Raw genomic sequence first — 8,888 nt, 5'->3', positions numbered from 1 at the left:
AGAAAAAGTGAAATTATCTCTGTTTCCAGATGACATGATTATATACTTAAAAATTCCTAAAGAATCTACAAAAAGATCCCTAGAAATAATAAATGAAAACAGTAAAGTGGCAGAATACAAAATCAATATACAAAAATTTATAGCATTTTTATACACCAACAACGTGCAGACTGAGGTAGACTTAAGGAAAGCAATCTCATTTACAATAGCCACACACACAAACACACACACACATACCTAGGAATAAACCTAACCAAAGAAATAAAAGACTTCTATAAGAAAAACAATGAAAAACTAAAAAAGAGAAATTAAAATTGATACAAAAAAGTGGAAAGACATCTTATTTTCCTGGACTGGGGAGAATTAATATAATCAAAATGTCAATTTTACCCAAATTATTTTATAATTTTAATGAAATTACAATCAAATTACCATAGCTATTCTTCACAGAAATAGAAAAACAATAATAAAATTTGTCTAAAATCATAAAAGGCTCCATATTGTCAAAGCAATACTGTGCAAAAAAATAATAAAGTAGGCAGCATCTCACTTCCTGACTTCAAAATATATTACACATTTGTTATAATCAAAATAGCATGGTACTGGCACAAAACAGGTATGTAGTCCAATGGAACAGAATAGAGAACCTAGAATACATTCCAAAATATATAGTCAACTGAGTTTTTACAAAAGATACAAGACAATCCAACGTGGAAAAGAAAGTCTCTTCAACAAATGGTGCCGATGACTCTTTCCTTCCTGGTCTTCTTGACTAGCTATTCTTTGCTTTCTTCTCCAAGTTTCTTAGACCTCACACTCGGGTGGATTTTTATCTGACATGATTTGGCACGTTTTTCCTGTCTCCCTGTGACCGTTACTTTTCTATTAAGTTTTGTGTTATTGCCTTACTCCAGGGATTGCTGCTGGATCACCATCTCTTCCTTTTCTACTTTCATTCTGTATTTTTTTCCCTAGGAGATTTTATCCAGCTCTGTGGTTATAAATGGGATCATTTATCTTTGAAACTCTGAACTTGGACATCCAACTACCTACTTAAATTTCCATAGAGGTATCTAATCAACATGAAATTCACCATACCAAAATATAGCTAAAACCTACCTCTCAAAAAGTCTTCCTCATTATATTAAATAGTATCACCATCTATTCAATTTCTCAGGTCAAAATTAGGGTCATCCTTGATTTCTCTTTTTCCTTTACACATTGCCTTTCCTTTATACCTTAATCCACCAGTAAGTCTCATGGCACTATTAAAAACTATCTCAAATCTTATTAGATTTTGTTCAAACCATCATCATTTTTACCCATAACCAGTATCAAATTTGTGGATTTAAAAAATTTGTTATTTTCACTATTTGAATATAATAAGCTCCTTAGGAGCCTAGTATAGTGATTATAAATCAAGACATCCTCAATAAGCATCTTTTGAAAAACTAATTAAATTATAAGAAAATTCACCTAAAAGAGATTTTTTTTTCTGAAAGGATAAATAAAATTAATGAAAGATGTATCCAAATATTTCCTGAAGTTGCATATGGTAAAATTTTGAGAAATCAAAATGGTTACACTGTACTTCTTGAATTAAATGGGGACTATTATGCTTGTTTGGTTATAAATTATTTAAACTTACAGACACATCTCAGAGCTCTTGTATTCATATTTTATCAAATATGAAGATACATTGCAGGAGTAGGCAAATGGGCCAAATGCAGCCTGTAGCCTGTTTTTATAGTTATTAAGCTAAAAATAGTTTTTTCATTCTTGAAAATTTGTTAAAGAAAAAGAAGAGTTGCAGATAGTGGTACAGTGGTAAAACATAATGCTCTATGAGATTGACCCATGTGGGAAGGTTTAGGGTTGGAGTCCAGAGACCTCGCTGAAGATGCTGAGCATGCATCTACTTATGACCAAGCATTAGCTGAGTCTGGGGGTTGGATTGTGGTGTCAAGACCTTCTAGGGGTTTCTCTGTCTTTCTCTCTTTCTCTGTCTCTCATGATACTAAACTGGTGAAATAGCATTCTGTGACTTTTGACTAAAATATTGCTACTTTTCTTCTAGGCTTTGTTGTCTGGTTTTAAGAGTTTTTGTCCTGTCTTGAGCTGTCAGTAGGTTCATGTACCTACTATTTGAACAGAATACTAACCTGTTTCTGGGCTTTAAGTTTTAAGCAAATTTCTTTACCAATTCAAAACTGCTTTTCTTGAAATTACCAGCTGAACTTGCTATTGAAAGTAGTTAGATTATTTAAGAAATTGTGTGATCAATAAATGTGGGAGGGAAAGGAATGGAAGACAACTGTAGACACCAGAGATAGTGTGACAAGAGGGTGGGAAAGGGTCAGATATAGGGATATATAAGCAAATAAACAAAAACTATTTTTTAGAAAAGAAAGAAGTGATCTAGAGAAGTATGTGGCCTATAATTATAAATTGTTTACTATCTGCTCCTTCATATTTACCATCCCCATTGAAATAGAGTTTAAATTAAATTTTTTTATTAATGATTTATTTTATTAATGATTTATTTTTAGGGCAGTTTTTGGTTCAGTAAAATTTAGAGTAATCCATAGAGATTTCCCATATATCCCTAGTCCCCACACATGCATAGATGCCCCCATTATCAACATTCCCTTGAGAACAGATGTTTTGTTGTATTAAAATTATTTCAAAGATCCTAATATTTTGAGATGGGAATATTTCAAGAAAGAGGCAATGAATAAGCAAATGGCCTAAAGCTCTACAGACTTGATAAAGACAATTCATATAAAATCCATAAATAATACAAATGCTTCTAATTGACAGAACCAGGGTCAATTAAATTTAATGCCAAAGGATATTAAGGAGAGACATAATTGTTGAATATTAAAGATTTGAAAGAAGAAACATCTGTGATTCAGTGTTAATTTAATATAAAATTTATGGCATACATTTTAAAATAAAGTAATTTTCCATTTCCCTAGGGGTTTACATATTTTTAACTTTTTCTTTAGCTTGTAGATATGATTTTATATATTAAACGTAAATTTTGAATCTATTTCTCCAAATTGAAGACCAATTAAAATATTGAGCATTAAAATATTAAATTGATTATATGAGAGAAAAACTATTAGGTAAAATATTAATGGAGAGAATATTAAAATGTTTGGGGGCTATATTAAATATTTACTAGCTATAGCCTTTAAGAAATTAACATTATTGCCAAAGTTTTTATTGTTGCCACTGCTGCTATTAAAAGTGGACACCCAAATAGCCATTGCATTGGGTGTGAATAAATTAACCTTTAAATGAACATTATTCCATTTAATGAGCTTTGTCTTGTCATCTTGAATATGAGCATTAAATATTATCTTTTAGCTAATTCAGTGTGCATAGCGTGGTGGGCTATAAATTTCTTTACATTGAAGACTAGTTATATTTTTAGTGTGCCTTTTGCTGTTATTCTAAGATACTTGTATCTTTTTGTTTTTCAAAGTAAATGAGTGAGTCCAGTTCAAATACATTCCTGTGCTGTTTGTACCAGCAGGCTACACTTATTTTGGAACCTATTCTCTCTGTGTGCATAACTGCTAACAGCAGACTTTTTTTTCTCTGGGAAGCTTTCTCCCCAGCAAGAAATCCTATGCAGCTGCCTAGGTAGGACTGTCAGTCAATGTCCCTATCCTTCCTTAACAAAGGGTAAACACTGGACCTACTTTAGGGTTGGGGATAAGCCCTTCTTTTTTGAGCAGAATGACTCACAGATGAAAAAGCATTGGAGCTCTGGGGAGAGTCCACCTGCTGATCAGGATATCAGAGCCCTTGTGTTTCTTGTTCCTTCCTGTCTTGGTCATTTACCTGTGTTAATTTGTTGAGCTACCCCACTCCCACTCTATGTATTCCTTATCTGCCCCTCCCAATACTCACATATAATTTGTCTTAAGTTAATTAGAATCACTTTCTTTTGTTTTTGAGAGTCCATTTGAGCAGAGTCATTCAGGTTTGTCTGAATATGAAACCAAAAAGCCTGAGGAGAAATATAACATTATGAACTGCACTGAAAAGGTAAAAACAAATAAAAACTGGCGCAAATGATTTCACTATAGCTATTTTCTGATTTTCCTATATTACAATATATAGAATTAGATGTTTACCTCATCTAAGGTACAAATGCTGTTATGCCATAAATATCCTGTGTTAGTACAATGGATACTATCTAAATTGTTTCTGATGTGTTAATGCCAACCCAGTGTTCCACATGCCCTCCTTGACTGAAGAAAAGTCCTCTTTGGCCCACTGATATTTATTTGAATTGTGGGAATTCTGTTATCTAATGTTGATTCAGGCAAACACTACTAAAATAAGAGTTAACACTAAGCAAACACATGTATTGATCATAACAAGTGAAAACAGTGTGGTTTGGTAACCACATACTCCCTTAATACTGAATACCTGCAAATTAAATTTTCCTCTAATTTTACACAGAACTTTATATTTTTTACTATAAAATTACAGAGCTAGAGAGAGAGCTGAAGAGTTTGGGCAAAAAGATTATCTTCAAGAAAGGATAACATCTTCAATTTATAATGTTTATTATTACTAATATCTTCTAAATCAGCTGTTTCAATAGCCCAAAAGGAAGGTATTACCTTGCTTATTTAGGTGAAAAAAACTGAGGCTCTGGGGAAAAAAGGAACTTGCCTGAGGTCACTCTTTACTTATGAAGGGGCAGTGCTAAAATTTGAACTAAGGTGTCTCTGTCAAAAAATCCCAAGGTTTTAAACACTGCATTATTTAACTTCTCTAACATTTCAAGCACTGTTCATTAGTTCATTAAGCAATATCTGTATATACAGGGTACAAGAAACATTGGATAAAATTTATCACACAAAATAACTTTTAAGGAACCAGCAATGGTGTAATGGTTATGTCGCTAGACTCCCACATAGTCGATATTCTAGTCCTGGACTCAATGGCTTAAAACTCACACCAGGCACATATGCATGTGTGCCCAAAAACCCCAAGTGGAGAATGGAGAAGGGATTGCGGTGTGGCCATCTCCCCGGGGGATAATCTCTTGCTTTTTTTATCTCTCCAGCAAGCATATGCACCATATGGCAAAAATCTCTCTTAAAAAACAAAACAAAACTTTAAAAAATCAACTTAGATTAAAAGACTTTGGTAGGTTGTACTTGTAGAAAATAAAATGAATGGAGTATGTATCTTACACAAATTCCAGTCTCTGCTTTCTTATCCTGTGCATAGCCTAAAACTCTCTAGTTCAAATATAATATCTATGGCTATCTCAGAGACAAATTCAGAGTTCTTTTAATGGTGAAATTCAAAAAACACAAATAAACTTTAAGTATCAGAAAGTTAAAAAAGTATCAACATCTTGTCTAGTGTGTCAAAAACCTTAATGTAAAGAATTTTTTTTATTCAAAATAAAGATTTGGGGGCCAGCCAGTGGCATGGTGGTTTAGGTAGCTGGATTCTGCAGTTGACAGTACAGTTTGAGACCAGGACCTGGTGGCTTCAAAATATGCTGGGTGCATGTGTGTGCATGCTCACAATCCTGACAGGAAAGTGCAGGAGAAAGGACTGTAAAATGACCATCCCCTGGTGGGTGCTTTCTCACTTTCTCTCTCTATCTCTTTCTTTTTTTCTCTTTCTCTCTGGTAAGTGCAAACACACTACAGCAAAATAATAAAAAATAAAAATAGAAAAATATATTAGGGGAATGACTCCATGGCCTGGTGGCTAAGGCAGCTGAATCCCACACAACTTACTGTGTGGTTTGAGTCCCAGATCTGTTAAGAAACACACTGGGCATTTGTGTTTTTGTGCCCAAACCTGAAAAGGAGGGAGAGTTGAAAGAAAAGGGATTGCAGTGTGATCATTTCCCAGGTGGGTACTTACGTCTCTGTTACTCTCTGGTAAGTACATACATTCTCTGACTAAATACATAAAATTTGGGAATCATTTTGCACAATTGTGCTTAGTAGAGTATGTGGACATTTAGGACTCTAATATTATGAAATAAGAATATAAACTCATTGGGAACCAGCAGTTAGCATAATGGCTATGTCGCTGGACTCCCACGTAGTCGACTGCGGTTTGCGTCCTGTATCCGGTGGCTTAAAACTCACGCAGGGCGCGTGTGCGTGCATGCCCAAGATCCTGAGAGGAGAATGGAGAAGGGATTGTGGCGTGACCATTCCCCTTGGGGGGTGATTTCTCGCTTTCTGTCTCTATGTCTCTCTCTGTCTGTCTGGCGAGCGCATGTGCCCTATAGTGAAAAACTTCTCAAAAAAAATTGTACAATAATTAAAGGACAACCATGGAACACATGGAAATTTTAAAGTAAAATGAGTAACAAGATAATAAAATTCAAAATGTTTATTCATTCTAATTTTTCATGAACACTATAATGTTCAGTAACTATTTTCACTTTGCAGATGTTTCTTGTTTTTATTATCTTGCCTTTTATATCTTCTTGGTTCTATTTCTTATTTCCTGGCACAAGATAATTTTTGTATTGTTAATTTTTTTTATCCTCTGCGAATATAAACTCATGCCATGTAAAAAAGGAATTTCCACCAGAAATTCGAATAAAAGTTGAAATCAAGTCTCTCTAAGATTATCTTCTAAAGCTGTGCTTATAAAAATGGAATCCCAGACCAATAGAATCAGCACCCCCCATGAACGTAGAAATGCAAATTTGCTGGCAATGTTAAGCTTACTGGATCAGAAACTTTGGGATTGAAGCCCAGCAATCTGTTTTACAAGCCCTCCAGGTGATTCTGCTCCATATGAAAGTCAGAGAGTCATTGTGCTAGGATGCAAACTGGGTTAGAACCAATGGATTCAATTTGGATCAGTTATCCAAAGATCATTCAAACCAGACAAAGCACCTACAGTATGTCCACTGAAAGTAATGAAAGTGACTGATTGGTAATGTTTTTAGATAAACCTCTTCTTGATTATGTGTGCTTTCTGGTCTTGCCCATCAGAACGAATCAGACACATCCTGGAGAAATAGAGATTATCTTCTGGAACTGACCGACCTCTGAAGCTCAATACATTCTGTTTTTGAAGTGTGAGGATTGAGCACCATGTATGCATTCAGACAATGAATCTTAACTGCAATCAAACAGTACATCTTAATTAATTAGTTGGACAGGAGTCCAAACCAAAGAGGCTGTGAGTTTTAATGACTATTGAAAGGGGCTTTAAGAGGAACAACAAGGTTAATTTAACTAATTTTGTACTAATTGTTATCATTTATAAGTATTGGGCTTTGCAGTAAGTATTCCAAATATTAATGTAGTTAGTGTTGTCTAAAACTATGAAGTTATTCCCTGTCCCTCAGTCTCATTGTCTATAAAATAGGAATAAGGTCATCTCCATTATAGAGTTCTTTTGAAAACTAAAAGAACTAATACACATGAAATGCTCATGAGGGAACCTGACACATAATAGACACTCGATCAATATTAGTTATTGATATTGCCCCCTCCCTCTTTCTCTCTCTCTTTTGGAGAGGTTTTTGCTACAGGGCACGTGTGTTCACCAGAAAGACAGACAGAGACAGAGAGACAGAAAGCGAGAAATCTCCCCCCAGGGGCGATGGCCATGCCACAATCCCTTCTCCTCCATTCTCCTCTCGGGATCTTGGGCACGCACGCACACATGCCCAGCATGAGTTTAAGCCACCGGGGTCTGGGACTCGAACCACCATCAACCAACATGGGAGTCCAGCGACATAGCCATTACACTAACTGCTGGTCCCAATATTACCTCTCTTTTATTGATGAAAAAACTGTGGCTTAGCTACATTGACTAAGTGTCCAACTGAACCATAGTGGTGCACTGCTGTGGATGCTGGGCTCTGCAGGACAGCTGGGATTCACGGGATGCCCAGATTTGACTGCAGGTCTAACCTAAAGGCTGGGCAAGATGACATGTGTCTATAATCCCAGCACCTCGGGGAAGCTGAGGTAGGAGGATCACAAACTTGAATCTGGCAATGTAACAAGACTTTGTCTAAAGAAGACCTGGGTGTGTTGGTGTGTGCCCAGCTGGGAGGCTGAGGAAGATCGTGAATGGCAACACCATTCAGATAAATAAATGATAAATTGCCAGAGATTGCATGTAAGTGAGAGCAGTGGCTTTGCATCTGTATGATTCCAGGGTTGTGTCATGAGCCCTTGCACTCTCCAGCCTTCCTTTGCTTTCTTTTAAAGTCCAGAGAACAAGGCTTCTGTATCTCTTCCATCCTACCTCCCAAAAGTAAACTGGCTCCTCTTGTATTTGATTGCTTTTGCCTACTTAAAAATTAAGAAAGGCCATTTCTCAAGAGAACATGTAAGCTTATCATCAAGAGAGTCACAAGGAATCAAGATAAACTTGCCTGTGAAAGCCACTGACACTTTCATTAAGCACTGATCGGCCCACTGAAAAGTTCTCCTCTGATGGATATCTCCAGTGTGGCTCCTACAGAAGTCACCACTGCCTGCTGCAGTAATGTAATCAGGTAACCTTTGTCTATGACAAGCCCCAGGCTGGGGAATGTTAAAACACCAACAAAAGGAAATGGCTTTTTGATTGGCATGACTATTCTGTGAGCTGGCCCATGGATAAAATCAGTCATACCAAATCAGTTTATGCACCAACACATACTTAGATTGTATTTTGGATTTTTTACAGCAGATATGATCTTTTCTGATTTTGCTTTTAAAGATCTTGGTGGTGTCTCCTATCTTCTGTTAAGCTAGGATGCTAGCAAAGAGGAAGTCAGCTATAATTCTCCATTTTTAATTATATAAGATTACACTGGGAGTCTGCTAGAAAGCAGCTTTCTGGGCCTCAAGAGCAGAAATTCCAGTCCTATA

General features: G+C 35.9%; 1 long non-coding RNA gene across 1 annotated transcript in view; it reads left to right on the top strand.

Annotated features, from left to right (window-relative positions):
- Positions 1–7,219, top strand: part of LOC102493448 (uncharacterized) — a 16,042-nt gene extending 8,823 nt beyond the window's left edge. The window contains exons 3-4 of the long non-coding RNA XR_335824.1: positions 3,970–4,059; positions 7,008–7,219. This is a non-coding gene — a long non-coding RNA (uncharacterized LOC102493448). The remainder of the gene's footprint in view (positions 1–3,969; positions 4,060–7,007) is intronic.
- The last annotated feature ends 1,669 nt before the right edge of the window (positions 7,220–8,888 follow it).

This window comes from Tupaia chinensis, unplaced genomic scaffold, assembly GCF_000334495.1.
Source record: "Tupaia chinensis unplaced genomic scaffold, TupChi_1.0 Scaffold000544_1, whole genome shotgun sequence".
NCBI lineage: Eukaryota > Metazoa > Chordata > Mammalia > Scandentia > Tupaiidae > Tupaia > Tupaia belangeri.
This window is presented reverse-complemented; position numbering and strand designations above follow the sequence as displayed.